A 15,648-nucleotide genomic window follows, 5' to 3' on the forward strand; every position below is an offset into this window, starting at 1 on the left:
ATTTTTTATTTCCAAAATTACCCCCATCTACCTAATTTGTCCTTACGGGGTAATTTGGGGCGAAATTTATGCTAGGTATCGAAATTGTGATTAATAGATACCATAAACGATATAAAATAAAGATCAGGTACCGTTTTCGTGCGAAAGTGAAAGATCAGGTACCATTTATGTAATTCACTCTTCTTATTAATTAGTTGTTCGATTAAGAGCATGCCCAACGCTACGGGACGGGCCGCAAATCGCGAGTCCCGGTCCGGGCCATGCGTTAGACGGCGGCGAGTCACGGCCTGGGACGGTCCTGTGGCTGCAGTTGCGTCCCTGGGCCGCTCTTGGGGTTACAGGTTTAGGGCATCCGCATCGCAGACGCGATGCTGTCTCGGTTTCGTCTCGACGAGACAACATTTGAGACAGCGTTGCGACGCTCGTCTTGTCGTCACGAGACGCGACATCTCGTCGCGCGACGCGTGCCAGCGAGACCGGCCTTGAGCTGGCGAGACGACGCGCGCCGCCCACGTGGCGCGCGCTGGCGGATGGCGTGACGCCCACTCGCCGGCCCGCGAGTGGGCGTCGGAATTATGACGTAATATATATATATTTTTTTATAAATTCGAATTTAATAAAAAAAAAAAATTTAAACGGTCAAATGACCGTTGCATCAAATGGTCGATTTTTTTTAAAGAAAATTTCTTTTATTATTCTATAAATACTCCATACTCCATTCACCATTTTACACACAAACACTACTCTCATTCCTCTTCCATTCACTACACTCATTCACTACACTCATCTATTCCTTTCTCTCCAATTGTTGAAAAAATGTCAAGCGATGGAAACTCCAGTGGCGGCGGCTCCGGCATGCGGCGCTCCAGCGGGCTCGACTTGAACTCGTTCGACGATTGGGCGAGCATGTACAACTTTTTGGGTACTCCCGGTTCGTCGCCGGGCACCCAAGCCTCGACCACTCTGCCAGCGTACCAAACACCACATTTTGATGTGGATGCATACTATCGTCCCTCCCCCAGAGGTACGGGCAATCGCCGGGATTATCCCAAATTCCGGAGAATTTTTTGCCGCCTGAACGCACTTTGCCCGACTGGCCAATAGGTGGAGGCTCTGGCAGGATCGGCCTCAGGATCGGCGTCAATGCCGAGGAGGAAGAGGGCGACCACGAGGTTGTGGGGGACGACAGTCGTCATCCATACAGCCAAAACGAGACATTGGCTCTGTACGACGCTTGGATCAGCGTCTCGTACGATCCTGTCGTCGGGAATCAACAAACCAACAAGTGTTTTTGGAAAAAGTCACCGAAGTTTACAACGCACGAAGGCCGAAGAACACCTTTTCCTGCAACGTGAAGATGCTCCGCAGTCATTGGGACCGATGTGACAAAGATGTCAAAATTTTTTGCGCGATATACAGGGCAGAAGAGGCGAATTATCAAAGCGGAGCCAGTGGAGCCGACATTCTGAGAGCGGCGTTGCGGGTCTTCAAAGACGACGTCGGTAAAGATTTCAAGTTTGTCGATGTTTGGTCGCAAGTCCACCCCCTTGAAAGGTGGGCTGGCGGTGTCGAGTCGGGCTCGAAACGCACGAAGCACACGGCGCGTGGCCACTACTCGTCTAGTGATGGCGGTGAAGGCAACACCTCACGTGAGGGCACGCCAACCGATGATGCAGGGGGGTCTTCTTCCGGTATACAGCGTCGGCCGCAAGGGACCAAGGCGGCGAAGGCGGCGAGAGCGAGGGGGAAAGGGAGAGGGAGAGGGAGGGGGAGGGGCCGCGGCGAATCAAGCCAGGCGGGCGAGGGGGAGGGGGAGGGCACGGGCACGGGCTACAACAGCCTAATGTCCATGTACCTGGTCGCCACAATGGCTGACACTTCAAAAATGAATCCTCGCCAATTTGAAGCCCATATGGACGGAATTGAGCATTTGAAAGCTAACTTGGTATTCGGGATCGATCTAACTTGGGTGCACCGCCGACGGAGTAGTTTTTATAGTTTAATTTAGAGTATTTTAATTATGTATTTTTTTATTTTTTAGGATTTTAAATTATGTATTTATTTTTTAGGCTTTTAAATTGTAATTTTTATTTTATTTAATGAAGTGTGTTTTTATTAATTGAATTTGTTGGAAATAAAAATGAAAAATGAAAAATGAAATTGAATGAATAGTTAAGGGATGAGATGGTTAAGAGATGGAGTGATGCAGGTATTGTCTCTTAGTTAAGAGATGAGTTGAAAAGTACAGTGGGGCTCATGAACAGTGAAGAGATGAGACGGTTAAGAGACGGATAAGAGACAGGGATGCGGATGGCCTTAGTCGTGCCCGTGACGCAGATTGCGAGTCCCGACCCGGCGTTGGATGTCTTCGGGCCGGGCCGCAAGTCTCCTATTTTTAATTTTTTTGTTGTTGGAATTTAAATCCTTGAAGAAATAGGAGAAGAAATGGAGAGGGAGAAGAAGGAGATGGAGAGACGCATTACCTTTTAGTGTAGGGGATTGGGAGTATAAATTATGATTATAATTTTATATTGGGAAGCGGGAAGTGGAGTATAATTATAATTTTATATTAGGAATTGGGGAGTGGTAAAATTAAAATTGAAATTTATAATTTATAGTTTATAATTTTATCTGATCAATTTTTTTTTAATTTCTAGGATTATAATTTAGAATTTTTGAATTAAAAATAATATTTTTGTATTATAATTGCTCAACATTTTCAATTTTTACAAGTAAAATAAGTTAGAATTGTGAATAGTATAATTTAATAGTTGTGGCCTGTAGAATTAGATGAGTTGTGGCATGAGACTCAAATTTAAGGGAATGAATGATGACGTAGAGGGGACTTGGGGCCTGGATTTGAAATGAGGTTTGTGATGCTCTAGTCCATTAGAGCATCTCCAATGATCGGCTAGCGACCGGCTAGCCAATTCGCGGCGCTGGCCGATCGGCTAGCCGAACCATTGGAGGCGGCCAGCGGGAAATCGGTTAAAATTTCGGCGTGGGCTGGCCGATCGGACGCGCTGGCCGATGCGCAGGCCGGCATTGTGGCGTGCCGACCGGCCAGCGATCGGCCAGTGATATTTTTTAATTTTTTTTTTATTTTTTTTTAATTCTTTTTTTAATTCTTTTTTTAATTCTTTTTTTAATTCTTTTTTTAATTTTTTGAAAAACTATATAAACGCGATTTTCTCCATCTCTAAATTTCTGTACAAGAGCAACATCTAGCAATGGACAACAACAACTAGCTCAATACAAAATTAAGACCTAAAACAGAAACATGTCATACCGTCGGGCCGGGGGCCTCTCCGCGCCCCCGGACCCCATGGCAAGGGGGCAAAAGCTTAAAAGAGATTAAGAATAATAGATGCATAAAGAAGTCGGAAACGCGAGAATAGACATGCCAGCAGTCCATCCGATTTGAACAACACCAACCTAGCAGTCCGTGTGGAATCTATCCTAATCTAAAGTGACAGTTTGGTGAAAGTACTTTTATACCTTTTTTGGAGGGAAAATGGAAGAATGTCTGTGTATTGAAGCTGACTGTGTAATGGAAAGCTGTTTATTATTTGAAAATTATTTATTCATTAATTTGTATCGAAAACAACACTTTCCAGCAGGCCTATGTATATTAACATAGGATAGGGGTGAAATGAAGTACTTTTCTACAGTATTACAATAAGGAATGATTTCATTCTTCCAAAGCTGTCATTTTGCCTCTTTCCAAAGCAATTTGTCCCTGAAAAAAAATTCATCATACGTTAGAAATAAAGTTTTGCCCACATTTTCAAAACCGAGAAGACTGAAATCAAATATTATTGACTTATAAACAAAGTATGCAATTCTAGCAGTAATATCCTCTTTAAAACAAATAATATTCCAAGCATTACACTAAACATATCTGAATCATAGAGTACTAAAACTGAAATCAAACATTGCTGGCTTTAATTTCAATTGACTTCATTTATAATAATTCAATATCCAATGTACATAAATCTCAGTAAAGTATAACTAATAACTAATTAAAATATTGGGTTTCTAACTTTAAACTTGATTCTCAGTGAAGTATTATGGAATTAGTATTATGAAGAGTAATGAAATCTGATATGTAAAAGATTAGAAACTGTAATTTAAATATGTGTCAATAGAGTCAGATTGAAGACCTAAATATTTATGTAGGTAATATTCACATTTCATACCTTTTGTATCTTCTTCTTTCTTCCTACTCCATACTTTAACATTTGAGAGTTACAGAGTCTCCCACGTCTGCGCTATCCTATTGCTCCCTTTGTAATCATTATAAAGATGTTGGCCTTTGATTTAGGGCTCTTTATTTTCCATATTTGGTTCTCTCTCCTTTTTGTTTTACCGAGCTAGGCGGCTACTCTCTTCTTCTAGGGTTTATAAATATGTTTTATTTGGGTAAAGTAGAGGCTTCTTTATATAGTAGTAATAATAAGTTATTGATGGAATAAATCAACTGGGCCGAAGTATGTTCTTAATGTTAGGTTTACAATAATTTACTTTCCTAACTTTGTAAATAATAATTTAATATGATATATAAATTAGATAGATTTTTTATTTAGATTTATATTTAATAATTTTTTACTATTTTAAATAATTTAAAGTTATTAAGTTAAGAAATCAAGTGGGCCGGTTGTAGTATTATTTATTTTCCATTGTTCATTTTTTATATGAAAGGTCTTTTTTTATTATAGTGTATTTTTTGGGAACATGCATTGTTTTTGTTAGTTGCAGACTCATCATTCTTTCTTCTATAAATACACCACCTTGATACTCTTCCAAAATCACTCAACAAGAATTAGCAATTGAAATTTTAGGCAGTTCTATTCTTCCTAAATTTCTTCCCTCCATTCACCCTGCAAAGAGTTTTTCTGTATCATTTTTTCTTTTATGTTCAACTCTATTCTCTCCATTCTTTTTTATTATTGTTCATTACCATATTAAATATGCATATTTTTTTTTATCAAAGTTAAACTACCATTTTATCTTCTGTAAGTACTATTCTCATGAATACATGCAGGTTTCTAACCTTCTTTATGTCATTACTGCAACCATGGTGTTATGTATATTAAGATCAGCCTCCTCTTCCGTTGCTCTTATCTTTCTTCCTATCTGGAAAGTTTCTCTCTGCAAAAAGGGATAAAATCATTGGTTTTAGGCTGTTTGGTTACAATTTTTTTTTTGCAATTATAAAGTCAGATTCATGAAATTAGTTTTTACCCAATGAATATTTTTATGCAATCTCTGATCCTTTTCTGCCTCCTATATTTCTTATTTTTTGATCCCAGTTCCTGCAAAAAGCAATGACGTAAAGTTCTTAAGTTAAATTACCATTTTTCCTGTAAATACTCTTATAATGATGCATACAGATTCTAACCTTCTTAATGTCATTACTGCAATCTTTCTATCATGTTTATGAAGAACAGTCTCAAAGTCCTTTGCTCTCATCTTTCTTCCTGTTTTGAAAGATTATGACTGCAGAAAAAGATAAAATCACAAGCTGCTCTCATCTTTCAAGATGGTTCTGATTTTGGAATATTGCTTCCTTACAATAGAAAGCAATAATTCAAGTTGATATCATTCCTTTGCAATATTCAGTTTATTTTAAAGAGATTACCTCATGAATATTTGTATCCCATCTTTATTCCTTTTCTGCCACCTATATTTCTTATTTTAGAGATCAGTCCCTGCAAAAAAAAATGAGATTATTTCCTTATATATGTTGATTGAATACATTCTTTCCTTTAAATAAATGTCTAATCTTGCAATATTTGGTTCTTATCACAGAAAACAGCGACTGAAGTATGACTCTTTCGTTACCTTGATAGATAATCTTATCCGTGAATAACAAACTCTGTCATCAAAGTCTTTTTTTAATCTTGATACCATTATGATCTTCTCTAGCATAACAAATTAGTAAAAGATAGAAATTAAATAAAACCAAAATGCAGATCTAATAAGTTGATGCAAACTCAGCAGAGTATAGGAATGCCAAGTTGTATTCTTTGTATCTATATGAAAATTTTGACAGATACATAACTTTTGAAACATATCTATGGCAAATATGCAAGTGCAAGTTACCTGAGGAAGTTTTGCAGAGACCATTTGACTAAGACTATATGTTAATAAGTTAGCAAGCTCTCCACTGAACATTCGGTTAATCTTTTCTTTCAGATGAGCTGCCTGTAACACAAGACATGCTACCCTAATCAGAGTTCAAAATGCATGTATGAACAAAGAAACATGGTATGAGTCTTCCCTTCGATAATAACTAAGTTGTTTATGACTCATGAACCTCAGCTAATTTGTTGAGCTTACTGAACGTGTCAACAGTGGCACATTGCCTAGAGTAATCCAACAATAACCCATCAATCTCACTGACATCACAAAGACATAAAATCAAAATTCAACACCATTTTACATTTAACTATCTCTTGAAGTTCTTTCTCTCCGGCATTTGTAACGGACTTTGTTTTTTTACTGTTTATCGTTTGTTCCTGCTGAGGACAAGCATGAATAGATTATTATGCTATATCATATGACTAACTTTATATTTTTGTAGATCTATTCAGTACCAAACAAATATTGTTGAAATTCTATATATAGTCAAAGATTCCGTTTTGTCCAATTTTTGAAGCGATTAAGTTCAATATTTAAACATGCAAAGAAAAAACAACTGAGTACAGTTCTATGGTGAAGAAATTGTAACCTTTTTCATGTAGATTTCTCTTTAAAAATGTGGCAAGGGAGAGAATTTTGACTCAGTTATGGTAGGGTTTTGACCAATATCGTTGGCGGCTCTGTGGTAGTCGACTTCCGCCGATTTTCAGTTTTTGATGCCTATTATTAAGCAGATCGTGTAGATTATAATTGAAATTTGTGAGAATTGTGTAGACATTTTGGGTTTTGGTTTTGGCAGAATTTTGGAAGCATTGTTTAATTTAATCGGAATTTAGGGGTTGGGGAGGGGGAGTCCAATTAGTGTATCGGAGCCAAAATGGAAGGGAAAGGATGACGTTAAGCTTGGCAGAATTTTGGATGCATTATTTAATTTATGTTTTTTTTTATTGTTTTAATGTTTTCTTGATTAATACAACTATTGATTAAATTTTTATACTAAAGTAGTGTTTATTTATCAATATGTTTATTTTATTTTATTTACAGAATTTTGGAATATTGGTGATGTTTCGTTTACGTATTCAAATTGTGGTGTATTCTTTTTTTTATTTGCGGAATACTTGGGAATACATGTAAAGCCACAAATCCTAAATAGTCACTTTATTGTATAAATAAACGAGAATATTTAGATTCCTAATATACCATCTCCTCCTGAAGTTCTTTGAACATGTTTTGTTTAATACTTCTATACTAATATAAGAATAAACTTTTGGAGATTTTAGTAGAAATGCCATTAGAAGAGTTTCGACTGAAAAATAGAGTTGATAAAGTAAAAGTAGAAATATGTCAACTTGATAAATGGATTGACTGCATATCTTGCAGTTTGAACTTTGAACACCTTAAGTGGTGTATCTCATTGCTCAAGCAGGTAACAAGCTCATACGACTTTTGTGCAAGTTTTGGATTTCCCGATTACATAGTAAAACTTATTTATTGTTTTACTTTTAGTTATTGGCACTATGAATTTTTTTTTCGTGTTATCTTGACATATGTTTATAAAGGAGCTATTTTGATGAGGGCGAGCAGTTGATGAGCCACTTTTTCAGCATACTTAATGAATACTTTCATGATGCTTCTGATGTAGATATAAGTTGTGTTAGCATATTAGACATGAATTTTATAGGGATGTGTCTTTAAGATCAAACCCTTCTGGCAGCCCCTCAAGTGTGAGAAGGATGTGGCTGATTTGCTTCAGGTTTTGTGGTACGGTTTCAAGAGTTGTGTTATTACTTGGTACTGTATAATAAAAAGGCTAAGCATATAATGCCCGTGCTATGCATAGAGGGTTATAATTTTTACAGTAAAATATACGATGTAGCTGTGTAAGAATTATTATAAGTTGTGTACTAATAAATTTATACTAATTGTGTTTTGAAGTATAATTGTTCTGTATGTATTAGATATTTTAAAGTATTTCAATCAACATTTTATTTAAAAATTTACATTTAATCAATTGAATTTTTTTATTTATCTAATAAAATGTTATTGTACGTTTCTTATTTTTAAACTTTAGAAAGAAGTTTTTAAAATCTTATGAACGAATGATTTTTTTTTTTTTTAAGTTTTGGTTCCTATGCATGAATATTTATGCTTTGTTGAGCTCTTATTTATTCCAATTATCTGATTTTTACTCACACATATTTTCTTTATTTGTATATCTTATTCTACTTAAGATATACTTTTTGATCATTTGTGACACATCTTCTCTTTGTCACTAATTTTATTATTTTTACTCCACTTATATCATAAATTAAAATTGTATAAAATCATTTGCCGAATTTGAAATATTTTATTCATTAGAGAGTAGTAAAATCTTCATTTAGAATGAGAAAGATAGGTATATTTCTGTTTTTGTAAATGTCCAAGTTGAGATGAATTTTTGTTTTTATATATTCATTTATTTTATAATTATTATTTGAAATTCTTATGTCCCGTGCATAGCACGGGGGTTAATACTAGTTTGTCAAAAAAGCAAGATTTTCTCCCGATTTTGCCTTTTTGAAACTTGGCCTCTTCCCGATTACAAATATGGGCCCAAAACTCAATTTTTTTTCACATGCTGGAGTAACTTGAAAATTTCTCACATTCTGCAAAATTCATAATTCAGATCCACATTTCATCTAGGAGCTATGAGATCAATCAAGTAAAGCAATGCAACGATTTCAAGAAGGGCGAAGTCGAAAGATTTCTCCACAAGGCTTTATATAGGAATTAGTGACACTAAATCAACAATAACCAAGGATGTTTTTAACTGGTTGGGCTTGAAGGATCTTATAGTAACCATTCCCAACCGCTTATAGGTGCGGAATAGCAAATAGCCTAGCAATACCCTAGCCAAAAACTTTTCCTGCCACATCATCAAGGACTTCTCATAGCCCGTCGCAACATTAAGGACTTCTACAGTCCAATAGGCTAGCCAACGCCCTAGCTTAACAAATAAATTGACAAATTGACAAATACGATTAATTCATTTTAATTGTTGGTGTTTATCAAATATTAAAAAAATGAAGTGCAATGAGTTGTAAATATAGTCTAAATAAAAAAAAATAAATAAATAAATAAAAATATCGGTTAGTCGATAGCTTATCCGCGCAATAGCGGGCGAGCGATCGACTAACTGTGCTAGTCCGCGGATGAGAGCTTGTCCGTCTTCTAGACATCCGTCGCTTAAGCCGATCGCTCATCCGGCTTCTAGACATCCGTCGCGTTAGCCTAACACAATAGCGGACGTCACCCACGCCCTTTCCGCTAGCCTATGGCTAGTCCATGCTGATGTCCGCTATTGCGGATGCTCTAATGTACTACTCCCTCCGTCCACGAAAATTCGTCCCGGTTTGACCGGACATGGATTTTAAGAAATGTAATGGAAAGTGAGTTGAAAAAGTTAGTGGACTATGGGTCCTACTTTTATATATTAGTTTTATAATAAAATGTGAGTAGGAATGAGTTATGGAATATGAGGTCTACTACCAAAAATGATAAAAGTGAAATGAGATAAATTTTGGGGGACGGACGGAAATGGAAAAATGGGACAAATTTTGATAGACGGATGGAGTAATTAATCAGGTTATAATTGGTCCGTTGTGGTGGCCCAGAGTAGAGTGGTGTGAATCCCTAAAGGATAGTGTGATTCACCATGATACTAGTCTTTTGCTTCTGGGTTTGTCACTTTTGGACAACCTCTTGTATGCTTTATATGGAATTTGCACAGATTGAGGGGCTGTCTAATCCTTCACCCTTTGTGGTGTTTTGATTGAAAACCGATCTATATGGGAGTAAAGTGATACTAATAGTGATTGTCATATTAAACCAATAGTTATCTTACTATCTTTATTTTATTATATTTAATATTTATGTTTAATAACTATAAATACCAATCCAAAACTTTGTGGTCGAAGTTCCAAATGCAGTACTTAAAGTCAAAATATTTGTCAGTTGATATGATATTCATATTAACTTTAGTTATATTGGAATACTATTCAATTGTAAAGGGAGTATATTTTAATGTTAATAAAAATTGCTTCAAATTTTTTGTGCCACTTGTTTGCTTATATAATAGGGAGTACTAACTACTAACAAGACTATCGGCAGTAAATTATTTACAACTATTGCAGTTTTTTATTTTAAAATGTAATTAAACTACATAATTTTAAATATGTAATAGTATCAAATTATAAATTAAACCAGAGGCCTCTGTTTTATTTTGATACCCAATGCGTAACTTTTGGGCCAATTAGGGAAGGTTTAGCCCATATATTTTTGCATAGTTATATGCCCATTATAACTACAAGGAAAAACATCCAGAAAAAAAAGAAGCAAACTTTCCGATTAAAATAGATTTCACATTTCTATGATAAATATTATAGGAAAGTGTAAGAAATTTAAAAACAATACTATAAGTCAATCCGGCATAAGTCATAAATAGTTTTCTTAGCACCACACCCATTTAACGCATATTTAACGTTGTTCATTTTGATTTATATATTTAGTTTGACTCTAATATATTAGAAAATGTTATTAAAAATTTTAATTTCACAAAATTAACAAAAATTAAAGATCGATTTATATGTTTTCTCTATAATTTCAATAAATTTGTAAAATAACAAATCAAGCTTTGATTTTTATGAATTTTATGAAATTTAAATTTTCAATAACATTTTATAATGTATAAAAATCAAACTAAATATATAAATCAAAACGAACAACGTTAAACGTACGTCAAACAAATATGATGCTCACATAAGGAGCTCACATAAGGATGATCCTTTGATTTTATTCCTTATCAAATAAATAATGAAATTTCCTTAGAAATTTAACTTTTTTCTAATTCTAGCATAAAAGTCAACCTTTAGGTGGAGCGAGAGTGCAAGAGATGTGAAATTATAGGCATTTCATAAGTCAAGCTCTTTCTCTGTTTCTTGTTTTTATTTGCATGTCTTTCGCATATCAATGGGACAGGAAAGCAACCACTTTCGTCATGGGAGGCTTGCATGGAAGAAAGTGGCTCCACCGCGTGCAAAACTCCTTGTTTGGTTTGTCATACAAGGAAAACTAGATAACATGGAGAGACTTTTTAGATTTGGATTCCCCGGAGTTGATGATGAGCTTTGTGCATTATGCAGTGAGGAACTTGAAATAGTCTATCACATTATCTTTGGTTGCAGATTTTCTAGTAGATTGTGGTATTTCTGATGTAGTTGTTGGAACTTTGCTTTTTGCTTGCCTAAAGATCCAATTCTTACTTCTTTACATGGCACATCACAAGATCTGACTTGAAAATTTAGAGTTCTTTAATCTATGTGATCTCATGGTCTATTTGGTAGCTCAAAATTAAAATAACCTTTCAAAAGATGGAATCAAACTGGAAAATTGAGAAGAGACTCATTCTTTGAAGGCTAGGAGCATGGACTAAAGTATGGTGCCCATAATTTTCTTTTTCACCGTGTCAAATGTGTAAGGACTCACTTAAAGATAGAAAATGAGTGACGCATAAGTGGAGAAGCAATTCTGGTGAACACAAAGGTGCAATATAGCTCGCCTTACTTCCCAGTTAATTTTTTTTATTGATGGCTTTCAGTGGCAAAGCCACGTTGGGGACGGGGGCCCTGGTCCCCCATCAATTGCACTCTTAACTATATATTATATATCAACGATTTTTATCTCTTCATTCAATTTATGTAGCTTTTTTTTCTTTTTATGTATGCCGTGTAATGTGTATATATATTCTTTTGCTTTCTATTTTGTTGAAATATAATTTTTATTTGTTTTATTTACACCGCTAATTATGCTAATTTTAATTCTTTATCATTTCATAATTATTTTCTTCCATCATTATACTCATAATAAAAAAAATAAAAAAAATAATTATTGTATTCTATTTGTTACTATAATTCATATTTTCGTTGATATTTTCTATGGTAACATTTAAAATCATAAAAAAATTGTTTTCATCCATTATACTTACGTAAAAGTTAAAAATATCAAATAATCGAGCTTTTGACGTTACGAACATCGAAAAAATTCTATAATTATTAACAGTAATCTGAGCCCCCGTCGTAAAACTTCTGGCTTTGGTTGATGATTGTTTTGTTTCTGCTTTTTTTGTTTTATTTGGAGAGTGCACTCTTGGTCTCCTTTTAGTTGTCTCTTGTTTAGCTTGCTTATTTTGATTTAAGGTGTTCTGTTTTTTTTCCTCGTTGAACTAGTTTTTTATTTTGATATTTAAGTCTTTTCTCTTTTATCAAGAAAAAGAAAAGAAAAGATAAATATCTCCGTGCAGCCAGCCGTACACGCAATAAGCTTGTTTAATCACTAATTTGACGTAACTAAATCACCGACTTATATAGGATCGATGTTACATTACATTGTTAATAATAATATTTTGATTATTTTTAACTTTATCGTGCTTGAGGTTTATCTGTAATTTGATGAGTGACAAATTCTTTAGTAATTTTTTGGTCTCGGATAATGACTCGTCACTCGTTGTCTATAAACACTAGTTACTAAAGTGTTGACGTACCGATTTTAATGCTATTCAAAATTTAAGGTTATTACTAAACATAAAATTTTATCCTAAGCAACCAGCATTACATATATTAGGTCATCTCGAACGGGAATGACAATTATCCCCATGTTACAGAAATTCTGATTTTTTAATTTATTTATTTGTCGTTTAATAGAAACCAAAATATTTGGCAAACCTCGAAGGTTTCTTTTGGAAGTTTTCATAGAAATATACTCTTTCAAATTTCACAGACACCATCATAATTAATTGTGGAAAATTGAATAAAGGAACAACTATTATTCAAAGTTTGTTGAGGGGTTATTGAACACCTCAGAAATAGAGTTGAATAATTAAATTAAATAATGGTATTAGGGTGTCAAACAAAGTGACGTTTTGTGCGTAAGAAAATCCTTGATTTCAAACTAAATGACGGCTAATGGGTTTAATATTAATACATCAAAACTATTATAACCCCACTTTTACAGCGATTTTATTATATTTAATCCTTCGATTGTGGAAAATTTGACGAGTATTGCGTATTCTTCATCATTATTTTATAAGAGAAGATTAAGATTAGGATGTCTCATGAAATCCTAACAGGGAGCATACACTTTAATATACTATAAATTAGATATTACTATATGAAAGTTAAAATTTAAATATGTTCGTACAAGTGCATGCATATGTCGTTTTCAGAGTTAAATTCAATTAATTATTATTGGATATTGTAAACTATAATGGCTCATATCTCTTGTACGTTGATCAAATCTCACAAAAAAAAATTCAAATCATGCATGTTCAATTATGTAATTCATATATAAAAATTAAAGGAGAAAGAACGTAAGCACACACTATAATGCAAATTAATCAAAGGGATCATGAAAAAATTTCTCTTTAAATAAAATCATCATCTACGTGTTATAGTTTAAGATGATGGATCGCAATCCTTAATGTGAAAACGAATGTGTCGTAGGCATTAATTTAATATGGAGCCGTAAGTAATTATTTCAAAATTTTACCTCATTAAATGAAATGGATAATTGCAATCATTTGTTCTAGAAAAATGGTAATCAAGTTAGACAAGGAAGGTAGGAGAAAAGTTTTGACTTGCATGTTGATAAAGGTCCCTCTAAAAATTACTTAAAATTAAGAACTTTTGCCGAATTTTTATATATGTCGTGAATTTAAAAATTTGAGGAAAATGATCTAAATTGATGGTCTAGTTAATTTTTTTAAAAGCAAATTTTTCCCCAATAAAATCTAATAGCATGTCAAATATTTACGTGGACTATAAGGATGTGTTTGAATTGGAATTTATCTTTCATTTAGATAAGAACACAACCATTTTGCAATAATATTGCTTTTCTTGCTTTTCCAATTCTATTTGTGGTGTTTGAATTGATGGTATATTATCAAGACATATAATCACATGTTAGAACATAAATAATTCACGCTAGATCATGAATTTTGGGATTGAAATAAACATATTGGTTGATTCTCCAAAGAATCGTCGATAACTTGCTTCGTCTCCATGTAAATCGTTGTACTTTACCACAGATCTTCTGATCTATTTCCAAACTTTAATTTTTATATGATCGTTACGTCGACAAAGTTTATGAAATAATTCAAAAACTAAAGTAGAAGAATGACTGAACCATGTACAAAGTTCATGACTCTCCATGTACCTTTTAAGTAGTATATGTATAATAAGGCTAAAGTAAGCTAATCAATCAAATACATCTTTAGTAGGGGTGGTTGTTTGTGAGAAGCTTCAGTTCAACTTTATCCTTTAACAAAAATTGGTGAGTTTAGAATTTTCATGGTCTGGGTATATCCACTTAGATTCGGGTGAATATTTTATTATTTGACCAAATTTTATGTAGTTAGCTGGAGGGTGGATGAATATATTTACCTGAAATCTAACGACTTTGAATTTGATCGACTGTGCTTAGTATGTGGAAATTGCATCATATATACACCACCAATTTCGAATATAATGCAAATATTTAATAAATTTTGATTCTGTACGTAACGTATAGTATCTCTGTGTATTGAGTAGATGCATTATCAATCTAAATCTAGAACATAATTTTGACAACACATTTCATGTATTGATATGACTTTCGTCTGAGAAAAAATATATATCAAGGTTGATGAGATAATTAAGTTAATATAAATAGGAATTGGAGTGTTTTTCCGTTAATTTGTTCCGACATCATGTTGCTTTTTATTCCCTTTGAAAAGCATTTTCATAAAGATTTATTTCAAAATAAATGTTATTTTCCTTGAAAAATTAACTACTATATGTTTCTAAGAATAATTAATTAAAGACACACGCAACATTGTCGAAAAAATTTAGTTGGAAAGTTGGATACAACTGCAAAATGATTTAATGATTTTAATGTGATTTGTGTATACTTGCACGAAGTTTTCACATGACATAGCCTACGTACATATAGGTAAATATTTTATACTTCATTTTTTTTAAAATCAAAGTCTTGAGAAAATAGGAACATGAATCGTAAATTTAGGTGAAATTGAAGTCTTTTTAAAATAAGAATTATGAGCAGTAAATTATAATGAGGATGCATAGATTTTTTGTGAAAATGCATCTGAACTCAGAAATCAAATATTCGCCCCAATGATATTTGAATCCAAGATAACAAAATTTATTTAATATAATGATCATTCAATTATAAATCTTTCTGATCTAAGTGAAAATATTTTCAAAATTTTATTTTAAAATGGATTTTATTTCAGCCAATTTCTATATAAAAATAAATATGTAATTTTTTTTTCATTTTTCCAACAATGTATATCTTTCAATTACGTGAGTTTCGGTCTTAATCTCTTTTATCAGAGAAATCATTGCCATCTTCTTAAACAATGAAGCCCTGCATATGTATGATTAATTTAATATTGTTATGTACCGCAACCGGTGA

General features: G+C 33.6%; 1 long non-coding RNA gene across 2 annotated transcripts; it reads right to left on the minus strand.

Moving 5' to 3' along the window:
* Positions 1-3,515: 3,515 nt before the first annotated feature.
* LOC125217034 (uncharacterized) lies at positions 3,516-5,473 on the minus strand. 2 transcript variants are annotated; one of them, XR_007175550.2, is made up of 4 exons: positions 5,402-5,473; positions 5,245-5,315; positions 5,054-5,151; positions 3,516-3,739 (listed from the first exon to the last, which is right to left on the minus strand). It is a non-coding gene; the product is annotated as an uncharacterized LOC125217034 (long non-coding RNA). The 2 variants fall into 2 exon arrangements; XR_007175549.2 differs by lacking the exon at positions 3,516-3,739 and having other exon boundaries at positions 4,791-5,151.
* Positions 5,474-15,648: the final 10,175 nt, after the last annotated feature.

The sequence above is a fragment of the Salvia hispanica genome, chromosome 3, assembly GCF_029641045.1.
Source record: "Salvia hispanica isolate PSC_SH4W2 chromosome 3, Shi_PSC_v1, whole genome shotgun sequence".
Lineage (NCBI taxonomy): Eukaryota > Viridiplantae > Streptophyta > Magnoliopsida > Lamiales > Lamiaceae > Salvia > Salvia hispanica.